The sequence below is a fragment of the Ambystoma mexicanum genome, chromosome 10 (genome assembly GCF_040938575.1).
Source record: "Ambystoma mexicanum isolate Mex_15411 chromosome 10, UKY_AmexF1_1, whole genome shotgun sequence".
NCBI classification, from domain to species: Eukaryota; Metazoa; Chordata; class Amphibia; order Caudata; family Ambystomatidae; genus Ambystoma; species Ambystoma mexicanum.
The window spans coordinates 199,815,579-199,832,102 of NC_090932.1; positions in this window are offsets into that span (position 1 = coordinate 199,815,579).

The window sequence follows — 16,524 nt, forward strand, 5'->3', positions numbered from 1 at the left end:
ACTCCGTATCAAGCTGGCCACGCGTAAGCACACGGAAGACCACGCTCCTGCCCAGAAGGCCGAATTACTGCCCCCCAGATCCCAGAGCAGCCTCCCACGAGCCATCTGCTGCTGCCTGCCTGCTGCCACCGTGCCCTGCCATTTTGTGCCTGCACATCTGCCATCTGCAGGGGTCCAGTTGCTGTGTCCACCCCTGCTGGAACAGAAGACTCCCGACTGGTATACCATCGCTCCACAGCCCAGCCCCAGGACCCAGTTGCCCACCCACTCCTGCCTCTGGGGTTGCCATGTCAGGCACTGCAACATCTAGCACCAGGGGCAACCCCCGGCCAGAGAGGCAGAGGGGCACCAGCTTCAGTGCCACCGAAGTTGGTGTCCTGGTGGAGCAAGTCCTGGGGCAGTATGATGCCCTCTTCGGATCGTCACGCGTCAACAAGGAAGGACGGGACAGGATCTGGGACGACTTGGTGGTTGCCATCAACGCGGAGGGGGTGGCAACCCGCAACATCCAGAAAGTCAAGAAGCGCTGGGAGGACTTGTGGTCCAGGACCCTCTTGAAGTTCCGGCGCCTCGTGGAGGGGGGCCGGGGCAGCATGAGTACCATCGAGCTGAGGGTCCTGGAATGTGTAGACCCAGCGCTCCACGCCCAGATCCTTGCGAGGCAGACCCGTCTGGAGTTGAGCGGTAAGTGGGCAAGCATTGCTGTGTGAGACAGGGCATGTTGCAGTGTGCTGGTTATCTGATGCTTGCCTGTATGTGTGACATAGGCCATGTACGCATGTATGTGTGGAGGGACATCATGGTCATGCATGTGAGACCAGTAATGTGCGAACCACACGGTTGGTGCATGTGTTTAAACGCAACATGGGGAGCCCTATGCGGATTGGACACATGAGAGCATGCCAGTCTCTGTTCCTGGACTTGGGTGGGGGTGAGGGATGGGTGCTGATGCCATGTACAAGTATGGTATCCATGTCTGTGTGTCTGACCTGCGTGTCTGTGACTTGTGAATGCCATGGATGCATGACACATGTCTGTGACAATGTACAGATTCACAGATGCAGCCTAGTTATCCTTGTATCCACTGTGTCTGGGGTGTACAAGGCCAGATGGATGAAATTACGTTGATGTGTGTGCATGTGATAGGCATGACCCATGATGCATGTGAGTTCCATAACAACATTGTATGTTTGGAGAGTCCCTTGGACATGTATGCAAATGTCCATAGCATGTGCCATGCTTGTTACTGCGTGTGTTTTGCCTGCACTGACCCATGTGTTGTGGAGGGACATGATGGAAGTGATCTTTGACAGTGCCACTCATCTGATATTGCTTCCTGTCTAGGGGACCATTGTACAGTACCCTGATGCTTGTGTTCTATGTCTCCCTCTACACAGCGGCAAATGAAGAAGAGGGCGGAGATGGCGCTGTGGAGCAAAGCGGCGGGGATGCCCCCATGGCTGCAGCAGAAGGGGTGGGTGAGCCCCCACAGGGGCTTGCAACGGTGGAAGACGGTGTGGAGTCATCCAGGTTGGTGGTTTCCACAGAGGAGGAGGAGGCCACTACTGAGGCGCACAAGGGGCCTGGTGGGGGCATCCCTGCTGGTGCAAGTGGTGCAGTCCAGGGGCAGGGGCAGAAGGCAGCACAGGTTGCCATGGAGGGGCCTGTGCATGTCACTGTCCCTGACACTGTGACTGCGCCACTATGCACCAGCAGGGATGCCCCATCCCAGGCCCGTCCGCAGGTAGGGGGGATGTCCATGTCATCTGACTCCCCTCCACCTGCAGACGAGGGGACCCGTGGCCGTATGGAGAAGGTCCTGATTGGTGTCGCGTTGCGCACAGGTGTCATTCGTGATGACGTGCATGCTTCCCGGGAGGAGCTTGCACGTCACCACGAAGAGCACTGTGCCAACGTGGCCCAGTTGGGATCGGCCGTGGTCGGGGGTTTCATACATGTGTCGACCAATCTGGCGGCCCTCTCCTCCTCTGTGGAGACTATACGCCAGTCGTTCTCCATGCCGTCTTCCGGCCCAGATGCCACCAGGGCCCCCTGTGAACCTGCCCTGACCAACGCAGCCAGCTTGGTGGGGATCCCATCCCTGCCACAGTCGGGAGTCGGAGGTCCAGCAGGGGTGGACCCCACAGCAACGGGACCCCAGCAGATGGAGGATGTGCCGGCATCATTGGGCAGGGCACGTGCACGACGGCGTCGGTGGATTCCATCAGCCTGGATGCCGTTATGCTGGGAGAGGCAGTTGCGTCGGAGGCAGCAGCGGAGTCAACGTGGGAGGCATCATGGCTCGGGGCAATCTACATCAGAGAGGCAGGCATCGGCCGGAGGGCAGGAGGACCCAGGACGGGAAGTGTCTTCCGTGTGGCAGCGGTTGGGCCAGCAGATAGGTGCGGAGCGGCGGCGGGCGGAAGAGGCGCGGCTCACAATGGTCAGGGCGGAGAACTCCATGCGGAGGGCCCTGAGGCGGGCCGAGTGCCTCGAGGGAATCCGCAGGGAGTTGAAGGAGGCCATGTCGGCGTCCCTGCGGACCCTCAGGGCCATGGAACAGGACCGCCTCCGGGACATCGAACAGGAGTTCGATGATGCCCTGGCCCGGGACACCACAGAGTGAGCCGCTGGACTAGCCCGCTGCCTTTGTATATCGTTAATTAGTGTTAGGTTTTATTTCTTTTTTTTAATTTGGGGCGCTTGGACTATGCCCCACTTTTTTGTATATAGTTATTAGTTAGGTAGGTTTTATTGTAGGTTTCATTTACATCATTGGGATCATGGACCATGGATTTGCTCTTTGTACATAGTTTGACAGTGGATTTGTGGCCTTCATCTTTTATTCTTTTTTTCACCCTGGAGCAATGGATTTTCACTTTACTTTCCCTTTGGATTTGCTTTGTTGGACAGTGACTTTGGACACAATTTCTTTACGGTTATTTTGGAGTCCCATTTTCGTTATTTGTTATTTTTGTGGACATGCTGCATTTTGATATTTGTTGCAATTATTGTTTGTTTAGATTTCATTCACTTCATTTACACTGTAATACATTTTTGTTTCTTACTTCAATGTGTGAACTTCTCTAATTGGTTTCATGCCTGTCAGAATGTGGGTTTTCACAGTCAGGTGTTGCCATTGTGTGGGTCTGACGGACTTGTACTCATGCGCATACTGCTTATTTGTTATCTATCATGTAATGGGTATTTCCATTTTGAATGGATGTAAAGCTTGGTTGGGTTTTTGGACTGGGGTGGCGTGGGGTGGGATTTGGGTGGGCATAGGAGCCTGGGATCTGGATTGTGATGACGTGTTGGCTGAGGGACATGTGTGGGGGCCTGCTGGCAGGTGCCCCGCACTGCTGGGGGGTGTGGGTGCAGCGGGACATGTGTGGGGGCCTGGTGGAGGGTGCCCCTGGATGCTGGTGGGTGGGGGTGAAGGGGGACATGAGTGGTGGCCTGGTGGAGGGTGCCCTTGGCTGCTGGGGGGTGGGGGTGCAGGTGGACATGAGTAGGGGCCTGGTGGAGGGTGCCCCTGGCTGCTGGGGGTGGGGGTGCAGGTGGACATGAGTGGGGGCCTGGTGGAGGGTGCCCTTGACTGCTGGGGGGTGGAGGTGCAGGGGGACATGAGTGGGGGCCTGGTGGAGGGTGCCCCTGACTGCTGGGGGGTGGGGGTGCAGGGGGACATGAGTGAGGGCCTGGTGAAGGGTGCCCCTGGCTGCTGGTGGGTGGGGGTGCAGGAGGACATGAGTGGGGGCCTGGTGGAGGGTGCCCCTGACTGCTGGGGGGTGGGGGTGCAGGGGGACATTAGTGGGGCCTGGTGGAGGGTGCCCCTGACTGCTGGTGGGTGGGGGTGGTGGGAGACATGTGTGTGGGCCTGCTGGCAGGTGCCCCTGACTGCTGGGGGGTGGGGGTGGTGGGAGACATGTGTGGGGGCCTGGTGGAGGGTGCCCCTGGATGCTGGTGGGTAGGGGTGCAGGGGGACATGAGTGGGGGCCTGGTTGAGGGTGCCACTGACTGCTGTGGGGTGGGGGTGGTGGGAGACATGTGTGGGGGCCTGGTGGAGGGTGCCCCTGGATGCTGGTGGGTGGGGGTGCAGGGGGACATGAGTGGGGGCCTGGTGGAGGGTGCCCCTGACTGCTGGGGGGTGGGGGTGCAGGGGGACATGAGTGGGGGCCTGGTGGAGGGTGCCCCTGACTGCTGGGTGGTGGAGGTGGAGGGGGACATGACTTGGACCTGAGTGGGGGCCTGGTGGAGGCTGCCCCTGACTGCTGGGGGCTGGGGGTGGTGGGAGACATGTGTGTGGGCCTGCTGGCAGGTGCCCCTGACTGCTGGGGTGTGGGGGTGGTGGGAGACATGTGTGGGGGCCTGGTGGAGGGTGCCCCTGGATGCTGGTGGGTGGGGGTGCAGGGGGACATGAGTGGGGGCCTGGTGGAGGGTGCCCCTGGCTGCTGGGGGGTGGGGGTGCAGGGGGACATGAATGGGGGCCTGGTGGAGGGTCCCCCTGACTGCTGGGGGGCGGGGGGGGTGGGAGACATGTGTGGGGGACTGGTGGAGGGTGCCCCTGGATGCTGGGGGGTGGGGGTGCAGGGGAACATGAGTGGGGGCCTGGTGGAGGGTGCCCCTGGCTGCTGGGGGGTGGGAGTGCAGGGGGACATGAGTGGGGCCCCTGGTGGAGGGTGCCCCTGACTGCTGGGGGGTGGGGGTCGTGGGAGACATGTGTGGGGGCCTGATGGAGGCTGCCCCTGACTGCTGGGGGGTGGGGGTGCAGGGGGACATGAGTGGGGGCCTGGTGGAGGGTGCCCCTGGCTGCTGGTGGGTGGGTGTGCAGGGGGACATGAGTGGGGGCCTGATGGAGGGTGCCCCTGACTGCTGGGGGGTGGGGGCGCAGGGGGACATGTGTGTGGGCCTGCTGGCCGGTGCCCCTGACTGCTGGGGGGTGGGGTGGTGGGAGACATGTGTGGGGGCCTGGTGGAGGGTGCCCCTGGATGCTGGTGGGTGGGGGTGCAGGGGAACATGAGTGGGGGCCTGGTGGAGGGTGCTCCTGGTTGCTGGGGGGTGGGGGTGCAGGGGGACATGAGTGGGGGCCTGGTGGAGGGTGCCCCTGACTGCTGGGGGTGGGGGTGGTGGGAGACATGTGTGGGGGCCTGGTGGAGGGTGCCCCTGACTGCTGGGGGGTGGGGGTGCAGGGGGACATGAGTGGGGGCCTGGTGGAGTGTGCCCCTGGCTGCTGGTGGGTGGGTGTGCAGGGGGACATGAGTGGGGGCCTGGTGGAGGGTGCCCCTGACTGCTTGGGGGTGGGGGTGCAGGGGGACATGTGTGTGGGCCTGCTGGCCGGTGCCCTTGACTGCTGGGGGGTGGGGTGGTGGGAGACATGTGTGGGGGCCTGGTGGAGGGTGCCCCTGGATGCTGGTGGGTGGGGGTGCTGGGAGACATGCGTTGGTGATCAGTAGTGCAAGGTGACATGTGGGTTGGCTGGGGGGCATGGCCATGGTGGATTGGCTGCCTGCGGGACATGAGCAGGGGTGCAGGGTAGTCCCCTGTGGTGTGGGCTGCCTGCAGGGGCCATGGAGGGTGTAGAGGGAACACCTGGGAGGACCCACACGGTCCATTCACGTGTAGTACTACCCGGCACCCCCGAAATACACGTACCCTGCTGAAATCGCGTGTGGAACTTCCCGCGCACACCGGAATACACGTACCCTGCAGAATTAGTGTGTGGAACTTCACGCGCAACCCGGAATCCATGTACCCTGCTGAAATCGCGTGTGGAACTTCCCGCGCACCCCGGAATACACGTACCCTGCAGAATTAGCGTGTGGAACTTCACGTGCACCCCGGAATCCACGTACCCTGCTGAAATCGCATGTGGAACTTCCCGCGCACCCCGGAATACACGTACCCAGGCCAATGGCGTGTGGGACTTCCCGCGCACCCCGGAATACACGGACCCAGGCAATTCGCTTGTGGGACTTCCCGCGCACCCCGGAATACACAGACCGAGGCAATTCGCGTGTGGAACTTCCCACGCAGCCCGGAATACACGTACCCATGCCAATCGCGTGTGGAACTTCCCGCGCACCCCGGAATCCACATACCCTGCTGAAATCGCGTGTGGAACATCCCACGCATCCCGGAATACACGTACCCTGCAGAATTAGCATGTGGAACTTCACGCGCACCCCGGAATCCATGTATCCTGCTGAAATCGCATGTGGAACTTCCCGCGCACCCCGGAATACACGTACCCAGGCCAATCGCGTGTGGGACTTCCCGCGCACCCCAGAATACACGGACCCAGGCAATTCGCGTGTGGATCTTCCCGCGCAGCCTGGAATACACGTACCCAGGCCAATCGCGTGTGGGACTTCCCGCGCACCCTGGAATACATGGACCCAGGCAATTCACGTGTGGAATTTCCCGCGCACCCTGGAATACACGTACCCAGCCAATCGCGTGTGGGACTTCCCGCGCACCCTAGAATACACGTACCCAGGCAAATCGCGTGTGGGACTTTCCGCGCACACCAGAATAAACGTACCCAGGCAAATCGCGTGTGGGACTTTCCGCGTAGCACAGAATACACACACACGCTATTTTTCACACAGTGGATGTCCGTGTTTGTCGCGTACCCCTTTGCACGTCATTTGTCTTAGAAGGCCACAGTATGTGACATTCATCATAGCTGTATATAGGTGCTTTTTGTTGGCGCACATTTTGGCGCACATTTATTTCAGGGGCAGGGATACTACCGCCTGCTTTCTTGTGGCGGACGTGTTTGGGCCTGTGCGCTGGTTTGACCGTGCGCTGGTTTGCCCTATTGGATTCCATGAATACGTGTTGTAGGCGAGCGTGTGGGCGTTCCGCGCTCTTGCCTCCTGTACTTCCCCCGTGACACCCACATTTTGACGAGTTGTTCCCCATTCTGAGTGTTACGCCCTGTGTTACGCCTACTTTTGTTGTGTGAGCCGCGCTATGTGCGATTTCGCTGTGGCCGTGGCGCACGCCGTTAGATATCCTGTGCGCCGGCGTGCGCCGCGCACTTTTTCAGCGCACATCCGATATTTTTCTAGCGCACGGCCTTCCATGAATCGATGTGCGCTGGTTTCCCTGAGATTTTTGCACTTGCACTGCGATTTTCGCACTTTTACTGCGATTCGCATGTTTTGGCACCTCTGCGCGGGAATTTTCGGCGCACATTAATTCTATGAATCGACACCTTGGAGTCTACCTGGCTGCTATTCTCTCCCTCATGCGTCATGTGAACTCCATTGGCTCCTCTGCTGCCTACACTACTAAGCTGATCAATGCAACTAGACCCTTTATATCCACGGAACACTGCGTCACAATTGCATGCACCACTATAGGCTCATAACTTAACTATTGCAATCTGCTCTTTGCAGGTACTTCAGAACCTAACATTAGGAAGTTGTAGGTCATTCAGAATAATAACCTGAACACATCCCAGCAGTGAGAAGAAAGGCACATTGGTTCCCCCTCTGGGAGAGGATTTGATTCAAGACATTGGGCCTCATTACGAATGCGGCGGTAAGGGGTTAAAGGCACCGGTAAGGAAGCTGGTGCCGTTGCCGCATTCCGAGGTCCCTTAGCGGGTCCCACTAAGGTCGGCTGGTTTTACCAGCCGCCCTTAGCGGGAGCCGCTAGGGGACGAGGGAGCAAATAACGGGCCCGCTATTTGCGGGCCTGTTATTAGCTCCTTCCCCGTTCCCATTGAGCCCTATGGGGGCTTGAATGGGAATGGGGAATGGATTTCAGAATGGGGACTTACCGGGTCCTCCAAGGTTGGAATGATCCAGTAAGTCCCCATACCGAGGACCCGTACCCGGTATGCAGTATGGGGGGAGCCATGACACTAATAACCCCAGAACGTAAACTACTCAGGAAACAGAAAGCTAAACTAGAACTCATATGGAAAACTAACCCATCAGTGGAAAACAAATCCAACCTCAGGAATACATCCGCCCTATACAAAAAAGAGATAATTTGCACCAAAAAAGACGCTTACAACGTCAGGATAGATCAGGCAGGCTATTCCAATAAATAACTCTTCAAAATTCTAAAGGAACTAGAGAACCCAAATCCACCAGCAGACATCTGCATAAAAGACAAGCCTTGGTGCACCAGCATCCAGAACACCCTTAACTCCAAAATCATAGGACTCCAAAAAAAAAATTGAGGACAAACACCAACAACTCTTTAGTAGTAAGTCTACCAGCCCAAGCTAATCCTCACCCACTGATCCAATCTTAATACAGGCTTCACCTTTAAAAAAGTCACTACTACAGAAGTCCAAAAATCATCTCCTCCTTAAAACCATCTAATTGCAAAGGGGACAGCTGTCCCGCCCAGATAATAAAAGATGCAGCCAGAGAACTCTCCCCTTTCAACACTAAAATTATCAACCTCTCCTTCGCTAATAACTCAGTCCCTAGCAACCTAAAACAATCCTGGGTTCTCCACCTGCTAACAAAAACAATCACTCAACCCAGCCATACCCACTAACTATAAACCCATCACAACTGTCCCATTCCTGCTAAAAATATTGGACAAAGTCGCTTACCTCCACATCCAGGAGCATCTAGAATCCAACCAACTCCTAGGAATACGTCAATCTGGCTTCAGACCTCTACATGGTACAGAAACTACCCTTGTGGACCTCAAAAGCCAGATTGATGAAATTAAAGACAAAGGCAAGGCCGCTATCCTACTCCTACTAGACCTCTCGGCAGCCTTCAATTTAGTTGATCATGAAATCCTTTGCAGCCACCTATCTAGCGCAGCACATTTCTCCCCTTCCGCCACCTCCTGGATACAATCCTTCCTAGCGAACTGAACCATGAGAGTCTTCTCCACTACATCAGCAGCAGACCCCATCCCCATCACATGCGGAGTCCCACAAGGGTCTTGTGTCTCCCCGACTTTGTACAACACATTTACAAAGCCACTATTTGACAAACTGGACCGTCTGGGTGTCACCTACACTAACTATGCAGACGACACCCAGATACTGCTCACTATCTAAGGCAACTACAACACAGACGCCACCCGAATCAATGAAATCTTCCCCATCATTCAGGCATGGATGACCACTCACGGCCTCTGTCTAAATGATGAGAAGACAGAGTTTCTCCTAGTCGGCTCTCCCAGCAACCTGTCCAAACTCAGTCCTCACTACAAAAACATTATTATCGACTGTAACACCATCCCCATTGTTAATAGTGTGAAAACCCTAGGCTTTTACTTTGATGCCAACACCAACCTCACCAAACAAACTAATACGACCGCACCAGCCACTGCCTACACTGGCAAACTGATAAGAGCCTGCAGACCTTTCCTCTCGCCCCATAGCTGCCTCACACTTGCCAGAGCACTCATTCAGTCCAAACTGGACTATTGCAACAGCCTATACCTAGGTGCCAACCAATCAATAATTAACAAACTCCAAGTTCTCCACAATAACGCATTACGTGCAGCACTCAACATCCCAAGATGAGAGCACATTTCCACAACTAGGAAAGCATGCAAATGGCTCTCAATACAACACAAAATTGACCTCAAAACCATCTCCCTCACCTCCAAAGCCTTAAACAACCTAGCCCCACCATATCTCACCAACAAATTCACAATGAAATCCGCTCCCTGAATCCCCAGGTCATCCAACTCCTTATGCTTGGTAGTACCTAGATGCACATTAAATAGAGCAGGCGGCTCCAGTTTCACAGTGCTTGCCTCACTCCTCTGGAACTCCCTACCCCTCAATATCAAAACCATTGAGTCCTTCCCAATCTTTAGGAAACAGGTTATTCGCTGGCTACTGAACAAAGAGTAGCGATCACCTCTGAATCTCCTATGAACCTGCTGAAGTTTTGTAAATATTGTAAATTGCTGTAATTTGTAATTGTTGCACCATGTATAATGCATACCTCATTCCTGTAACTGAACTCTCTATGCGCACTTCTACCCACGGGTCTGGTGCGCTATGCAAATAAAATAAACAAACAAACAAACAAACCATGGCTACCTCCATACTCGTAATGAGGCCCACTATCAATCACTCATAGGTGCCTCTCCCTGGAGGACCCCCTTCCTCTCGTAGAAAATCACCTCACCATGCCCACATTTAAACGGGCTAAAGCAAGAGTCTCAAGCTTCACAAGCATTGCAGCTAAATAGTGGAATGCACTCCCGAAATCCTTGCGAGCAGAACCTTCATACTGGACATTAGGGAAGTCCCTAAAAACACTCCTATTTGCTTAATTTGTTTACCCACATCCTGCCCCAATGCCCCTCTCTGCTTATGTCCTGTTCGTTTTTCCATTCACTTTCATGCTATGTTTTCTGAAAGGAACTGGTCATGTAAAATTGCCTTGATTCCTGAGGTCTTAGTGGGCTATACAAACAGAAAGTAAATAAATAAATAAATACATCGAGTGAGGAGATCACAGGGTCTCAAAATATATGGCGACTCTACCCTCTACCCATGTTCATTTATTTTATCTTCTTAAAATACAGCGCTGCCTTCTTCCCCCATTTGGGAAGGATTCTATAACTTCTTTATCCTCTTATTACACAATAATAATAATAATAAATATAAACTGCCACATGGTCTTTCCACACACCTGCATACCCCAATTATCTCACTCTCCAGCACTCTTCAACAATCACACTCATCTCCCCTTTTCTCTCCACCTTGTTTTCTCTCACAAAAGGTGCACTTACGTCTGTTTGTTCTCCCGAGTTCCTCCGTCACTGGGTCCAATCAATGGCTTGCCCCATCCGGGAGTTGTGCACCGCTCCAAAGAACAGAAAGAAATTCAGGCGTCACATCTCATGTAAATATCTCCAGGTTATGTACAAGGGACTGGTCAATGCAGTTGGGCGCAGCCCCTTCAGATACATGGCCAGGAAGCCTCCATCTATGTGGAAAATCTGGGTTCACGTCGGGGTCACCAAATTGTAAGGCCATCCTCCAGACAACCAGATGAGAAGAAAATGCAACCCTCTAGGGAAAAAAACATGATACACCTTTTGCAGGGATAACAACGTTTTAATTCTCGCAAAAGAAACTACATGTCAGCAGGGGCATTCAAAACCTACTGCCATGGACTGCACTGGTTAGATCAAAGCAAACAAGCCATTTCAAAGGGCAGCAGCGTCATTTGATGTAAACAATATAGAATATCATCACATCATCCTCAGTGATGGTCCTCTATATACATATAGTCTGTTCCCTAGTGTGTACAAAATGATTGGTTCCAGTTCCTTGTGTGGATCTTCTTCCAGGTGGTACTCGGCCTTGCTGACTTTGGGCCCTCTCAACACAATTGGTTCATGAGTTGAAAAGGCTCCTCTCCCCACTTATCAACCACATGATGTGCACCCGGTAATTAGACATGAACTCAGTGGATACTCTCGAGGTCAAGATAGCTCTCTGAAATCTAAGGAGATTTGTTCGATCCCAGAAACACAGGGGCCTCTTCCATTCCTCTCCATCGCTGGACTAAATGTGTTACTCTGACCCTGCACACCTCACAGTACAAATCACATGGCATCCTGCTTGTGTTCCCCCTTGGCATCTGCCCCCTCCCTAGGCTGGTCCCTCTAAATACACTAACCAAATGAACGCTGAGGGATTTAGGGGTTTCAATAGTGGGCATCTGGTAGTTCAAATAGAATGACAGTGGGTCTGTGGGCAACAGTGCTCTAAATCTGGTATGGGTGTTTTGACAGCTTCTGCCTCTGCTCTGCCTCCCATGGGATTGTCGTTCAAGATAAATGCAACCCTACCCGTGCTTCACTGTTCGCATTCCTTTCAAATGACATGGGTCTGCAGTGTGAAACAATTAACGGTTATGTCTTAATTGATAGAATGAGCTTCTCGCCTACTCCCTGAGAAGAGAACGGGAATGTGCCCCACTGCTAAGGCCTCCATCCATTATTCCCTGGTACTAGGTTTTATCCATTCCAGTCCCAGCTCCCAAAATGGTGGTGGTTAAGTATATTTTGCTGCTGAAAATATGTAACTTGTGCAGCCAGCACACTTACTACACGCTCCTGCGTTCCAGTGTCCCTCGTGTTTACCTCCACCCTCCCCGTCACCTTGTGTCATTATATAGAAACACTTCTAGTACATTGTTCTCAGTCTAAACCGTTTGTGGGGACAGGGGAGCTAGGCATGAATCCCCAAAAAATCCCACAGTTAATATTAATTTCCATTTCCAGCACTGGGGGGGAGCAAAGGGATAAGAAAAGAAGTGGGAGTGTAGAAAACCAGGCAGCGAGAGAGCTGGTTGTGCTAGAGTTGATAAGGGGTAAGAGGGTTACCCAACTGTGAAAATGGCTAAAAACAAACGTGTGGACTAAAGAGAGTGTATAATGGAAGCTATTGAAGAAAACATATGCAGGCGGGGACAGGAGAAAAATGTCGTGCAAAGAAACAGAAGATTTGAGAAAGTGAAACGGGAGGGAAGTGGAGAGAATGGTCAGGAAGGTGGACATCAGCACTACCATCTCAAACCCAATGTTGACATATGGGGCAGTGGCATGGCTTTCAATAGCAAGCAGTTCCAAGAGAAGTTACAGCATTAATGATAAACATCAGGTCTACGGGCCATTAGGGTTGGCAACGGCCCACTAGTGCAAGATAATCAGCCTTTGCAAAGCAAGGGACTCTTATCAATGACTGAGGCACCACTACCAGGAATGTCCTACCAATTTCAGGGGTGCTTAAGTGGTCGGAATGTACCTGCACTGTATATTGCACATTTTCACTTTACTGTGTAAAATGCTACCTTACATCGAAATCATGCCTTCTCCAGATACATTAGCTGCCAAAATTCCATGTGGCAATCTATCCTCGGAATGTGTGCACTCATTGGTACTCTGGTTAATTTCACCACCTCACCATGCACAGGTCTACCTAAGAACAATACTGCAAAAAGGCCCTTAATGTGGTAGTAAGGGTGAGACTGAGAAGAAGAGACCTTGTATCGACCAAAACAAAAGATCTCTATTGGCTAATAATAATAATAATAATAATAATAATAATAATAATAATAATAATAATTTGGCATGAAGGATAATTTGCAAAGCACTGTGCTTCCTCACTCTCCAAGTGATTGCCCTACCATAGCAAATCCAGTACAAGGCAATGTAAAGAAATCAACCCTCTTGAGTACAATTGAAACCTATGGCGCTAGAATTGTGGACATGCTGCTTCCTTCAGGTAAATCAGAACAGTGCTCTGAACCGAAGGGGTGCATGATAGCAGTGTGAGTCTTACTTCCTCCACTTGGATCAGAGATGGCTGTGTGTGCCCTGGGCTTCCTCGTGTGGATACATCATTTCCTCCACTTGGGTCAGTGATAGCAGTTTGAGTATGTTCCCTCCTCCAGGTAAGTCAATCATGGTACCGTGATAACATGGGTTATCGGTTGCAGCATGAGCATGCTACCCCTCCCAGGAAGCTCTGTATTAGCCGTGTGAGCACACTATTTCCCCTAGATGGGTCAGCAAGAGCAGTGAGATCAAATGATTGTTCTCCTACCATGTGCAACACTAGAAGTTTGAGCAATGAGAAATTTGATAGAGATTTAGAGGGGATTGAGGGAAAGGGTGGGAGAGTCAGGTCAATGTAGTGTAATGTTAATGGTGTACACAAGCTCATCCCAGTCCATGAAGTGCTTCTTTGAGAGGGTCGTGTGAGTTTGTACACTTCTTGAATTTCAGGCTTAGAGTTAACTGGAGGATGGGTGGGGCTGGTCTGCTGCCCATGAAGTTCCGGTAAGAGGGAAGGGGGTCATGATGAAGGCTTCAAATTGCCAAGAGCTTGAGAATTGAAAGGACGATTTTGGGATTAACAAAATTGTGTCAGTGAGAAGTTAATCTGCAAAAAGGAATATGTAAACAAGCTGCCTAGCTCTGGGTCTGATAATGCCTCCGCTTTACACTGATGTCTGTGCCAATACCTACCACACCCACAGCGCTGACCCAGAGGTCTGGGATCTTTGCAATGGCACTGGTGGGAAGAATGGCAGAACCTCGTGGGTGGAAGATCACAGTGTGAGATTTTGTTGAAGGACATGTAGATTCATAGCCCACATGGTTGCTGCTGGTAAGTCCACAGGGCAGCAGGCTTCCAGAAGTTGGGTGATCTATGACGCTAAGAGCTTATTTCCACATTACTGAGAGCAGCTCGGAAGATTGTCCTTTTAGCAGAGCGTGACCTTGATCGACGTAGGGATCTAACCCTGTGAATTTTTGTCCATTTTGGGATTTGACCCAGCTTCTTATATATTTTTTACAACAGGTTCAATTGACCAGGACCGGGAGTGCACGCCTCACCCACCTTCTTTTTTGTACTGAATGCTATGGGAGTCCCGGGCTCCAGAGGCAGCGCCACGGGGTGACTGTGCCCCACTTTGGAGAATCAGAGGGGTGTCGGTTGCTAGTCACCTGAACAGAAAAAAACGTTTTCACTACAGCTACCAGAATCCTTTGAGTCTAATTAGACACACCTGCTCAACAGACTCCTAGATGATTATTTGAGATAAGAAAGCGCTAGGAGGAGAACAACTACAGACCACAGAAATGCAGCCGAGGGATCTAACCCTGTTATTACTGAGTACCTGATTTGCAGCAAGGGATCTAACCCTGTTATTACTAAGTACCTGATTTGCAGCAGAAGGGATCTAACCCTGTGAATTTTTGTCCATTTTGGGATTTGACCCAGCTACTTATATATTTTTTACAACAGGTTCAATTGACCAGGACCGGGAGTGCGCGCCTCACCCACCTTCTTTTTTGAACTGAATGCTATGGGAGTCCCGGGCTCCAGAGGCAGCGCCACGGGGTGACTGTGCCCCACTTTGGAGAATCATAAAGATGGTTCTCTCCCCTCCCCCAAATTTGGGAAGGACTTGTGCTTTGGAGGGGTGTCGGTTGCTGGTCACCTGAACAGAAAAAAACGTTTTCACTACAGCTACCAGAATCCTTTGAGTCTAATTAGACACACCTGCTCAACAGCCTCCCTGATGATTATTTGAGATAAGAAAGCGCTAGGAGGAGAACAACTACAGACCACAGAAATGCAGCCGAGGGATCTAACCCTGTTATTACTGAGTACCTGATTTGCAGCAAGGGATCTAACCCTGTTTTTACTAAGTACCTGATTTGCAGCAGAAGGGATCTAACTCTGTGAATTTTTGTCCATTTTGGGATTTGACCCAGCTACTTATATATTTTTTACAACAGGTTCAATTGACCAGGACCGGGAGTGCGCGCCTCACCCACCTTCTTTTTTGTACTGAATGCTATGGGAGTCCCGGGCTCCAGAGGCCGCGCCACGGGGTGACTGTGCCCCACTTTGGAGAATCATAAAGATGGTTCTCTCCCCTCCCTCAAATTTGGGAAGGACTTGTGCTTTCTAGGGGTGTCGGTTGCTGGTCACCTGAACAGAAAAAAACGTTTTCACTACAGCTACCAGAATCCTTTGAGTCTAATTAGACACACCTGCTCAACAGCCTCCCTGATGATTATTTGAGATAAGAAAGCGCTAGGAGGAGAACAACTACAGACCACAGAAATGCAGCCGAGGGATCTAACCCTGTTATTACTGAGTACCTGATTTGCAGCAAGGGATCTAACCCTGTTATTACTAAGTACCTGATTTGCAGCAGAAGGGATCTAACCCTGTGAATTTTTGTCCATTTTGGGATTTGACCCAGCTACTTATATATTTTTTACAACAGGTTCAATTGACCAGGACCGGGAGTGCGCGCCTCACCCACCTTCTTTTTTGTACTGAATGCTATGGGAGTCCCGGGCTCCAGAGGCAGCGCCACGGGGTGACTGTGCCCCACTTTGGAGAATCATAAAGATGGTTCTCTCCCCTCCCCCAAATTTGGGAAGGACTTGTGCTTTGGAGGGGTGTCGGTTGCTGGTCACCTGAACAGAAAAAAACGTTTTCACCACAGCTACCAGAATCCTTTGAGTCTAATTAGACACACCTGCTCAACAGCCTCCCTGATGATTATTTGAGATAAGAAAGTGCTAGGAGGAGAACAACTACAGACCACAGAAATGCAGCCGAGGGATCTAACCCTGTTATTACTGAGTACCTGATTTGCAGCAAGGGATCTAACCCTGTTATTACTAAGTACCTGATTTGCAGCAGAAGGGATCTAACCCTGTGAATTTTTGTCCATTTTGGGATTTGACCCAGCTACTTATATATTTTTTACAACAGTTTCAATTGACCAGGACCGGGAGTGCGCGCCTCACCCACCTTCTTTTTTGTACTTGATCGACGTAACCCTCAACAGAAATGGCTCTGTTTGCCGACCAAGATAAAGTAACATTCATGCTGGGAGGATGCTGTGAGGAAGAGGGAAACAGAATCCCGGAAGTCAGATGATCCACGCGGCTGTGTAGGGAGCCCTCTTGCTTTCAGCAGAAAGTCTGGCAACAGCACTTTCTTAAAAGCGTTCTAATCCCTTTTTCAGC